A 12,606-nucleotide genomic window follows, 5' to 3' on the forward strand; every position below is an offset into this window, starting at 1 on the left:
CAACGATTGACATCCCGCGGTTGCATGTTTGACACGTGTATGTTCGCTGATTGGTTGACGCTTCATGGGCTGTGCCCTGATTGGTCCTTCTTCATGGGCTTTTCTCTATAAATAGGGCAGTTATTCCGTGATTTTGGCCTCCATTTCATTTTCGAAAATTTTTCTCCAAAATCTTCATCTCTCCAAACTTTCAAGGGTTGTCTTTGTCTTCTTAATCTTCGGAGTATTTGATCCGGCGAGTGTTTTTCTTTAAGGTAAACAAGTAAACTTTTTTATTTTTCTTGCTAGTAATTTGTTGTGAATCATGTCCTCTGATGCCGGGATTGGTACTTCTGCACCGGGGGGTTCCCCGTCGCGTCTTGATGAGGAGGAGGGACTGGAGGCCATCCCGCTAAGGTTTGGGGGCCCTAGGTCTCCTTCTCCCGTAGCTGATCTGCCCCTCCTGGAGGAGTTGGAGGGTGAGGATGATGCTGATGATGATGAGGGGGCTCCCGGTGATGGTGGGAGGATTACTATTCCGGATCGTGGTGAGGGGGCTCCCGTTGATGGTGGGAGGACGACTGTTCCGGATCATGGTGAGGCCTGCACGACTGGCCTCGACCGTGTCTGGACAAATAAATTCGCAAGCAGCTCCGGAGAAACTCTTTTCGGAGATCATTTCTTCCTTGGTGAGGGGTATAAAATTGTTTTCCCTGGGGAGGGTCAGGCGGTCTGCTGTCCTCCCCCGGGTCATATCGGCGTGTACATCCGGCATTTGGAGTACGGGCTCCGGTTTCCTTTGAACGAACACGTCATGGCCATCATCAAAGCTATGAATCTTGCCGTGGCCCAACTGCATCCGTTGGCCATGAGGACGATAATCGGCTTTGTGTGGCTCTGTCTCTTCAAAGGGGAGGTCCCTACGGTCAACTTATTCCGCCGTCTTCATAGTCTTCGGCCGTCATTCGCCCGAAAGGTGGGGTGGTACAGCGTGCAGACGGAGCCAGGATATGTCTCCGTAAACAAGCTTACTTCCTGCAAAGACTGGCAAGAGCGATGGGTGTACGTCCAAGTGCCGGAGGACTACCCGTTGCCTCGGTCTTTTCAGAGCCCCGTTTACTTACGGTGTGAGACCCGGGAAGAGTATGAGAAACACGTCTCCCGGGGTAGCAAGGTTAAGATGGACGCTTCTTTTGTCCCCCTTACTGCGGATGAGAAGCGGGCAATGCAGCTTTTTGATGCTGAGGAGGGATGGCTGCCCCCCGACTCGGTTATTCTTCGGGACGACAGCTGCTATGCGCGTCGGCCTCATACCGGCCCTCAGCCGTGGTGAGTAGGGTCGGTGTGAGGCCCACCTTTCCTTGTTTTGTTCCTGTTTGGAGCTTTCTTACTTCTTTCATGTAACTCTTGTTTGATTCCTTGCAGATCGGTTTGGTCGGGATCTGTCAGAGAAAGACTTGGAGAGGCTGGGGCTTGATAAGGACGGGAAGGTTCTCATCCGTCATCCTACGGCTGGATATACTGATCGCCGACTGTCCCCTAACGAACTCATGGACAAACAGACGAGGGCGTTGGATCAGGAGACGGCTCAAGCACGGGTTCTTGGTGGCGTGCCGAAGAGAACAAGGAAGGCGGCGTCCAAGTCGGCGGCTGTATCAATGGCAACTCCCTCTTCGACCCCAGTGGTCGAAAAGGGTCATGTGGAGGTGATCAACATTACTGAGGGGGAGGTGGCCGTTGCTAAGGTCCCTTCTCCGAAGAAGAGGAAAGACCCACCGTCTGCTTCCACCGTTGCCGTGGAGAAACTTTGTTTCCACCACCCTCCAACTAAGAGGATTCGAACTGTGCGGATTTAACTTTGTGGTTCGGATTTAGCCGGCTCGTTGGACATTCCTGACGACAGGCTTTCTGACGTGTCAATGCATGGTGACATGGATGCTCTGTGTAAATTTCTTGTAGATCCACCGTCGGCAGCTGCCGTTCTCACCGATCGGCAAGTGGGGAAGCAGCCTGAGAAGGCGATGGAGAAGGCGGGTGGCCAGAACGTCGTCGTGGACTCCTCACCCCAGAAGGTTACTCCCACCGAGCTCGTGGCGGAGGGCGAGAAAATATATAAGAGGCTGGGGAGATGGAGTCGTCTAGCCGCCTCCCTCATCCTAGAGCAGGAAAAGGCCACGGCCCAATCTGGGCCGCTGATTGCAAGGCTCAAGCTTGATCTCTCTGCTGCGAGGGGGGAAGCCGGGAAGGCTAAGCTGGATCTTCATGCTGCCGTGAAGCGTGCGGAGGAGGCTGAGAAGCTGCTGAGGGCCGAGAAGGCTAAAGTTGAGGATGCTGATGGCGCCGCGGCCAAGATGATGGAGGAGCGGGATAGGTATAAAGGCGCCTACGACGCTGTGGTTGCCAAGAGGGACGAGTGGGAGGATCGGTTCCAGAAGCAGGCGGAGGAGCTCAGGGACATGCAGGCTATCCTTGCTCAAAAGGAGAAGGATATTGAAATGCTCCAAGATGATCTCCTCCCTAAAATGTGCGTCCAGTTCCGGGACCAGACCGAGGAGGCGGCCAGGGAGGCAATCAGAAAGGCTGTCCCCGACGGCTCCTTCCCATGGGAAAAATTCGACCAGCTCCTGGATGAGATGGCCGATCTTTGCGAGGCGGCGGCGCAATTAAGGCAGGGGGGCGGCGAAGGCGGCTCGAGGCAGTGAGGCCAAGGAGTTGCTTGGAGATGGTCAGCCTTCCTCAAAGCCGGCCATCGAAGATGCTGTTGCTACTGATGGAGGGCAACGACAAGCATAGGGAGACGGGCGGTCGTCACCAGACTCACCCGGCGTCTCGGATAGCTTCAGCTGTTCGGGGGCCAATTATTGAGCCTTCTCTCCCTGCCATCCTTTTGGCGCTTCAAATCCCAAGTCTGTAATCTTTTGCTTTTTTGTTTCTTTGCTTTTTGTAAAGCTTTGGTAGGTAGAGTTTAGGCTACCCTCACGGGGACGGCCGTCGTTTGTACTCTCCTTGCAATCATCTTTAATAAAGTTATCTTGTCGGCCTTTGGCTTGGCCGGGGCTTCGATCACAGTTCCTCTTTTGTCTTTTCGCGTTACTAATTGAGTGCGTTCGTTTTTACACTCGGCATGACCGAGGCAGTTTGAATGCATGTCTTAACTGTGTTCAACGTCTTTAGCGTTCGTAACTGTGTAGGCATATTGACCGCTAGATTGGCGTCTCAATTGCGCTGAGTATACGTTTTTCTTTTAGCGTATCGGCCGTCGTGTTCCCCGTCGCTCTCGGCTTTGACCGAGGTAATCGGGGTTGCGGCTTCGATAGTGGTCGTAACTGTGTAGGCATGTTGACCGCTTAGATTAGCGTCTCAATTGCGCTGAGTATACGTTTCTCTTTTAGCGTATCGGCCGTCGTGTTCCCCGTCGTTCTCGGCTTTGACCGAGGTAATCGGGGTTGCGGCTTCGATAGCGTTAAATAATGTAGGCATATTGACCGCTAGATTGGCGTCTCAATCATGCGGCGAGTATACGTTTCTCTTTTAGCGTATCGGCCGTCGTGTTCTCCGTCGCTCTCGGCTTTGACCGAGGTAATCGGGGTTGCGGCCGATAGTGGTCGTAATCGTGTGTAGGCATATTGACCGCTTAGATTAGCGTCTCAATTCACGCCGAGTATACGTTTCTCTTTTAGCGTATCGGCCGTCGTGTTCCCCGTCGCTCTCGGCTTTGACCGAGGTAATCGGGGTTGCGGCCGATAGTGGTCGAATCGCGTGTAGGCATATTGACCGCTTAGATTAGCGTCTCAATTGCGCTGAGTATACGTTTCTCTTTTAGCGTATCGGCCGTCGTGTTCCCCGTCGCTCTCGGTTTTGACCGAGGTAATCGGGGTTGCGGCTTCGATAGTGGTCGTAACTGTGTAGGCATGTTGACCGCTTAGATTAGCGTCTCAATTGCGCTGAGTATACGTTTCTCTTTTAGCGTATCGGCCGTCGTGTTCCCCGTCGCTCTCGGCTTTGACCGAGGTAATCGGGGTTGCGGCTTCGATAGTGGTCGTAACTGTGTAGGCATATTGACCGCTTAGATTAGCGTCTCAATTGCGCTGAGTATACGTTTCTCTTTTAGCGTATCGTATCGTGTTCCCCCGTCGCTCTCGGTTTTGACCGAGGTAATCGGGGTTGCGGCTTCGATAGCGGTCGTAACTGTGTAGGCATATTGACCGCTTAGATTAGCGTCTCAATTGCGCTGAGTATACGTTTCTCTTTTAGCGTATCGGCCGTCGTGTTCCCCGTCGCTCTCGGTTTTGACCGAGGTAATCGGGGTTGCGGCTTCGATAGCGGTTCTTCCCTTCGAGTTTCCGTCTGGTGGCAAATTGTGGAGGGGACAGACACTTTGATGGAGAACTTGGGCTATTCATTTGTTTGTTATGATCGTGCGTTGGGGTGTTCACAATGGGTTTGGACACCTCCGCCGCTATACAAAGTATTTTCTCAGGTTATCGGTGTTCCAATGGCTCATCAAAGGCACACCGCCCATGTCTGTCAGCCGGTATGTGCCCGGCCTCATCTCTTCGACCACTTTGTAGGGACCCTCCCAGTTGGCTGTCAGTTTGCCATGAATATTTCCTTTGTTGGTGGCAGCCGACTTCCTTAGGACTAGGTCCCCTATTTTTAAGTCCCTTTTGTGGACTCTTCGGTTGTAGGCTCTCTTCATCCGGTTTTGATATACGGCCAAGTTGAGGCGTGCCGTGTCTCGGCTTTCTTCGACCAGGTCTAGGGAAGCTCTTAGGCCCTCCTCGTTTTCAACTGGGTCGAAAGTGGCCGTTCTGAATGTTGGTACCGTGGCTTCGATCGGCAGGACCGCTTCGGAGCCGTAGACTAGATGGAAGGGGGTGTATCCTGTTGCTTCTTTCTCCGTGGTTCGAAGGGACCACAGGACGCCGGGTAGTTCATCGGCCCATCTTCCCTTAAGGTCTTCAACTGTCTTCTTCAAGCCGTTGAGGATGGTTTTGTTGGTCGCCTCCGCTTTGCCGTTACTGCGGGTGGCGGATCGAGGAATACGCAAATTTGATGCCAAGCTCCTCTAACCATTCATTATCGTCGCTCCAAAATTCTCGGCCGTGGTCAAATACCATAACTTGGGGTAATCCGGCGGGTTATAACGTTTTCCCAGTTACCTTTCGGCCAATTTCTTTGTGGTCTTCGCTGGTACTGCCACGGCCTCAACCCATTTGGTGAAGTAGTCAACGACGACGATTAAGAACTTCCTTCCCCCGGAGGCCGTTGGAAATGGCCCTAGCATGTCCATCCCCCATTGCGCGAAGGGAAGGGGACTAAGCACCGGCTGTAGGTCTCTGGAGGGAGCGTGTATTACCGGGGCATGCATCTGACAGTTCGTACACTTCTTGGTCTTCGGTCTGGAATCTTGAAGCATGGTGGGCCAGAAGTAGCCAGCTCGGAGAGCTTTGTGGGCTAGTGTTCTTGCCCCATGTGGTGTCCACGATGCCCTCGTGAATTTACTCACGATGCTCGATTCTGCGTCGGCCGGACCGACACACTTCAAGAGTGGTCTTATTACGGATCTTCCGTACGTTCCCCTTCGAACACCGGTACACTGGCGGCGATCCTTTTTATTTTGGCCGAGGGATTGCGGCCCTCCGGCAATTCACCTGTAAGCTTGTATCTCACTATCGGAGTCATCCACGTTGTCTCGGTTTCTATGTTACCCACCATGTCGACGGTCTCAGTGATGCTTTTCGCATTCACGATATCCACCAAGCACGGCTCGGTGACATTCTTGATGGTTGAGCTGGCCGGTTTGGAGAGAGCGTCGGCCGGTTGTTCTCGGATCGGGAACGCACCGGATTTGGAAGGATTTCAATTTGGCTACGTCGGCTTTTACCCTCTCGAGGTATCTTACCATTCCGTCGTCCCGAGCCTCGTACTCCCCTCGATTTGGTTGGTAACCAATAGCGAGTCGATTTTCAACACAATGTGTTCTGCTCCGTGACCCTAGCTAGCTCGACTCCGGTTATCACCGCCTCGTATTCGGACTCATTGTTCGAGGCCGAGAAGGTGAACTTTAAGGCGTACTCAAACTCGTCCCCGTTTGGGCGATGATGAGGATGCGGCTCTGAGCTATTCGTCGTGGAGGAGCCGTCGGTGTAGACCTCCCATATGCCTGGGTTTGGCTCTTCCCGATACGTGCATTCGGCCAGGAAATCTGCAAGCGCTTGCCCCTTTATCGAAGGCCTTGGTTTGTACTGAATGCCGAAACCAGAGAGTTCCACTGCCCATTTGATGAGCCTGCCGGATTGCTCGAATTTTTCCAAAGCTTTTTCCAACGGCTGGTCGGTTAGGACCGTCACGGGGTGTGCATCGAAATAGGGTTTTAACTTCCTCGTGGCAACGACAACGGCGAAGGCTGCTTTCTCAATTAGCGGGTAATTTCTCTCGGCGGGCAACAGTGTATGGCTGACGAAGTAGATTGGGTGTTGCTGTTTGTCTTCTTCCCTGACGATAACGGCGCTGACCGTGGCCGAGGTAACTGCTATGTATAGGTATAGCGTCTCCCCCAGTATCGGCCTGGACAGAGTTGGGAGAGTCTGAAGGTGAGCTTTTAGTTGTTTGAAAGCCGTGCTCTGCTCCTCCCCCCAGCTGAAGTCTTTATTTCCTTTCAACACCTTGAAGAATGGGGTGCTTTTGTCGGCTGACCGGGAGATGAAACGAGCGAGAGCCGCCATTCTCCCGGTCAGCACCATAACCTCTTTTCGATTCCTCGGTTCCGGCAGGTCTAGGATTGCTCGGACTTTGTCTGGATTGGCATCTATGCCCCTGGCGCTGACAAGTACACCTAGAAATTTACCTGCCCGGACACCGAAGTTGCATTTCATTGGGTTGAGCTTCATCTTGTATTTCCTTAGTGAACAAAACGTTTCGTGTAAATCGGCCAGATGCTCGTAATTTCGGCGCCAATTGTTCCGGGTGTAATTTCGGAGCAAGTATCGTTACCACCCGTGGCTTGTAGAATAATGTCTTGAGTTGAACCCTTCTTGCTTCTATCGTCCCTCTCGGCCTCTCCTGCAACAATGAACGAACTGAGGGCTTGGCTTTGTGCCAAGCGTACTCACTCCGACGCTCAAGTCAGTAAACTCAAAGGATTAAGCTGTGTTACTTGGCTAGATATGTTGTAGAGAGATAAGGGAGATATTACCAGATGAATAGTGTATTTTTGGTTTAATTGTTCGATCCTCTCCTCAAAGAAGGTTGAGGAGTATTTATAGGCTTTCACCTTTTGTCACGTAGTGGCCAAGTGGCCAAGTGGCTATCAGGTGGAAAGACTGTTCTACCCTCGGCCGATGGACCTATGGCAGGCCGGCCGAGGGTCTTGGATGTGAGTACGCGGATATGTGTCCCGGCTGGCAGGTTGTCAGGCCGAGACCAGGGTGACAGGCCGACGGGATGCATCGGCTAGGCTGTCTAAGTTGTTGACTTGCTGTGGATATCTTTGACCTTGCTCAGTGTGTTGACTTGGTCAGCGGTGCAGAATATGCCCCATCAGGACATAATAGAATTAATCAATCTTGTGACCTTAGATAGTTTGATTGACCTAATAGTTGATTAAGATACACCCCCGTATAATTGACCTAGTGAACCTATTCCTTAGATTTCTTAATATTATTGTTTACAATCTTCTTTATTTCACTTGCAATTAGTTGTTAGCAAACAAACCAAACAAACACCAAGAAAATCGGTTACTTTAAGACGATCTAAATATTCGCAAACTGAATACTACTGCCTCCCTGTGGATTCGATACTTGTCTTACCACTAGCTATTTTGTCAGTACTGAGATCATATTTCTTTGATTAAGGTGATACGATTATTGCCTTATCAATAACTTAACCCATTTCATCAAACTATTTTATTGTGAAAAGGACATAAAAAATCGCAATTGCCCAAAGCGCAATTCAGTAAGCAATTTAAGCAAAAAAGAAAAAATGAGTTTAGTGTGGTGGTTGATATCCTGATCTCTTAATCATGAGGCCAAGGTTTGATCCTTGTACATGAAAATGGAACAGACTCTTTGCCCAGCCGCTTACCTCTTTCGTGAGAGCACCTGTAACGAGGGAATTATAGTATTATAATACACTGTTGTCGATTATTTTATTTTATTTTTGGTGCGAAAGAGGGGCGAAGCCCCGATACAACATAAATTAAATAGAAACTAAGCGGGGAATATACACCCCGAGTAAATCTTCCCGAACAAATGTACGAATGCCGTTTGGAGGAACATCAAAGAAAGTAATGATAGACTCGGAATTTACCTCTTCATTAGCTAGCCATCTGCCACGCGGTTAGCTTCTTGAAAGACATGTTCCACTTTAGCCACCGTCCAATGCTCTAGATTGATGAGATCAATACACCGTTGTACCAAATGTCGTATGTTGGAAATATAGTATCACTATAGGGGCGAAGATATAATTAGAGAATATTTGTTGTTGTGTCGTGGTATGGAGGCCACTGAATGAGAAACAAAATCGCCCCGACTACGATACAAATCGATATAGGCGTCGTCCCCCAAGGTCACACAACACTCCTAAAAGTTGTGTACTCAACCATTAGGAGTTGGAACTCATATGGTATGCTCAAAATTATCCTAGAGAAGTAGTAGAGATATATGGAAGATGTGTTTTTCAAATGACTACATACTTCTCATATTTATAGTGATTAATTAGCACTATAAAGAGGCATAACTACTACCATAAACATGGAGTTAATGAGGTTATAAACATGCATTTAGTGGAGAGAGGGGAGAGATTCTCTTACGAGGTAATAGAAGATTTGACAATTTTAGGACTTCTTTCTTTCTTAGTCCATTAGCTTAAATATGCTCCACTCAAATTTCACAAAGATAATAATTTGTGAGCATATTATTGTCAATTAACTTTCTCAAATCTCAAACCTGCATAGAATGTGTAAATCTGCAAGTCATTATACACATTATTTTAGCATTATTAAGTTGATATTAGCATTATGTTAAAGATAAATATTAGGCAAAACTCCATGCCCCCACAATTAAGTAGTAGCTAATAATAGCTTCACAATCACCATGCATTACCTTGTCGATTGTCATTACCTTTTGGTCGGTCCGATATCTTTCTAGATATCCAACATAGTGCAATTCTTTGCACCTTAGGCACTTCACCAAATGTGAATGATAAATTTGGAAATGAATACACAAACAAAATGTACTTAGCTGCATAAGTTACATTGAAGCAACTATAATTATACATATTAGACTTCTCACAATTGTCAAAACATGTTCTCTTATAACACATTAACATCATTGTTCTAATTAAATATAGAGCTCCACTCTCATGTCGTTTAAAAGAACAAATAATCTTCTTTATTATTTTCGCTTTCTAATAAATTGACATAGAATAAAGCTTATACATAGTGTTTGTGATTTTGCACCCATAATCATATTATTTACTAAAAGCTCTATATACATCATCATTCTTATATTAGAAAACAACGAATCTCGATGATTGTTTCATTTATATTTACTCTTTGCAAATCCACAATATTTTATAAAAATAATTTTACTCCTTACTCATATAATAACAATCATCATAATCTCATATAGTGTGGTATAAGTTAAGTGACGTAACCAACAAAATACACTACAACATTTTGGTCAGTTAATCATGTATAAAACATACACTCGTTATTTTCTATGTATCCCCACAATCAAAATATTTCTTATATACATACTCCATATAACTGAAATATCAAATCTAAACATGATGAATAATTTTATCAAATAATAAATTGAACGTTGTTAAGATAAGTTATGGAAATTCCGATTTGGAAAGTATTTCCTATTTCCGTTTTATATTAGTTTTTATATCTTTCCTTGGGCAATAAGTTCCTTTCGATTGTACTATAAATACCGGCCTTGTGTGCCATGAATAATATAAGTTTGATTTTACCTAAATACGTATATTTTAGCATGGTATCAGGAAACCTAAAAATACAAAAATAAAAAAAAAATCATCAAAACCTACCCCTCCTCTGCCGCCATGGCAATTGACGACCCACCACCGCCGCCGCCTAAAATCGAACCTACCTCTCCTTACTATATCGGTTATCATGACCGGCCTGGCGATCATATCACGGGTACACGCCTCAATCTCCACAATTTCACGGAATGGAAGAACGATGTCAGGAATGCCCTCAAAGCTCGTCGCAAATTTGCCTTCCTCGACGGTACTATCACGACCCCTGCACCTCCGTGCACAAAGGATGATTGGGAAACTCTTCACGCTATGTTGATTGCTTGGCTCATGAATCTCATTGAGCCCGAGGTAAAACGCCTCCTTTCTACGTATACTAATGCCAAACGATTGTGGGACGATCTTCATGATCGGCTTGATATGGTTGACGGTTCCAAAATTCAACAAATTAAAAGTGATCTTCGTGATTGTAAACAAACCGAGAATATGTCCGTCGCAGTCTATTATGGTACGCTAAATCAATTATGGGACGAACTCGATATTTATGAACCCATTATTACTTGTACATGTTCCACTGCAGTTGGACAAAAACACATTGATCGGCGTGAAAGTGATCGTCTTCATCAATTCTTGCTTGGTTTACTTAAATCATATGAAACTTTACGGTCGGTCATCTTAGCACAGTCTCCCTTACCCTCGGTGAGTCGTGCTTTTCAAATGGTGAGTCAGGAGGAAAGAGTGAAAGGCCTTCATAAACCCGCTGATTCCGCTCCTCTGCCCGAACTTTCTACTTTCTCTGTTCGACCTCCTGCTCCTCGCCCCTCCGCTCAACTTTCTCGTTCCGAACGACGAAAGTTGGTCTGCACCAAATGTAATAAATCCGGGCATGATCGTAGTATGTGCTTTGAATTGATGGATGAAATTCCTGATTGGTGGTACGAATACCGTGGCATTAAAAATCCTAAACGGAGTGGCTCTACTAATCAGGGGAGTGGAGGTGCTCGGTCCAGCTCTCAGAACCGCACCCCTGACGCTTCGCCCAAACCTGCCAGCAGCAATGCGGTTCACACAGCGACTGCCCCACCGCAACCCTCGGATCAGCCCTCTGTTTCGGTTTATGGCACTCCTTCTCATAATTTTTGTGGTAAGTGGCTAATAGATACAGGGTGTTCTCACCACGTAACTGGCGATTTGGCTGCTTTACATAATATTCGCACTATCCCAAATCGCGTGGTAGGACTTCCCGATGGCTCTCAGGTTCATGCTTCTCGTATTGGGAGCGTAAAATTATCTTCGTCCATTTTTCTTGATCCCGTCCTTTATGTTCCTCAATTACGATGTAACTTAATTTCCGCATCTCAATTAAGTGATGCCTTAGGATGTGAATTTGTCACTAATTCTACTACTTGTATCATTCAGGACCGTACGAGGATGGTGATTGGCACGGGTGATCGCTTGGATGGACTATACTACCTTCGTGTGGAACCTCATGTCGTCACGAGTGCAGTAGGATTAGATGCCGAGGTTAATTTGTGGCACAGACGGCTAGGCCATCCGTCTGAAAAAGTAGTTAAATTGCTTCCTTTTGTTAGTAATAAAAGTACCTTGATAAGCCCTTGTGAAATTTGTCATCGTGCTAAACAAATACGTAATTCTTTCCCTTTAAGTGATAATAAAAGTTCTGGCATTTTTCAACTTATTCATTGCGACTTATGGGGACATACGAATCCCCGTCTACTAATGGTTCTCGATATTTCTTAACAATCGTTGACGATTATTCACGCGGAGTGTGGATTTATTTAATGCAATCCAAAACAGAAGTACAAGATAAGTTTCTGCTATTTATTGCGATGATTGCTCGACAATTTTCATCTACCATTAAAATTGTACGGAGTGACAATGGCACTGAGCTACACCCACTCCAACCGTATTTCGCTTCCCAAGGGATCCTCTTTCAGAGTTCGTGTGTGGGGACCCCGCAACAAAATGGGCGGGTTGAACGTAAACATCAACACCTCCTTAACGTTGCTCGTGCTCTCCGGTTTCAGGTCGGATTACCTATTAAATTCTGGGGCGAATGTGCTCTCGGTGCGGCGTATCTTATTAACCGGACACCTTCGGTCTTACTCGGGGGAGTAACACCCTATGAGATTCTCTTTGGTCATCCTCCGTCCTTTGCTCACCTCCGTGTGTTTGGTTCCCTGTGTTATGCTCATAATCAACGAGTGATGCGATTAAAGTCGAAGGCTCGTTTCGTTTGCTTATTGTCATGCATTGGATCCGTCTAAAGGAGTAGTTACTCCAAGGCCTTCAAGATACAAATTTCTTTTGAGTCAATAAAAGGGTATTAATGCCTCATTTAGTTGGGTGTTTATTACCATTCATTTGTAGTTTTAATTCTGCATTTAGAGGGCCTTAATTTGTCCAAAGATTAATGGTCTTAATTAGCTATTAAGTCTAGTTTTAAATGCTAAATTGGCATCCTATGTAAGCTAGTATTAGCATCCTAAATGGCTATATAAGCCATGTATTGTTGAAGGATTTAATCATCAATCAAGTTAAGAATTTCAAACAAAACCATTGTTTTTTATTTGAGTATTTTCAAGTAAGACATAGAAGTTGTGT

This window comes from Silene latifolia, chromosome 8 (genome assembly GCF_048544455.1).
Source record: "Silene latifolia isolate original U9 population chromosome 8, ASM4854445v1, whole genome shotgun sequence".
Classification (NCBI taxonomy): Eukaryota; Viridiplantae; Streptophyta; class Magnoliopsida; order Caryophyllales; family Caryophyllaceae; genus Silene; species Silene latifolia.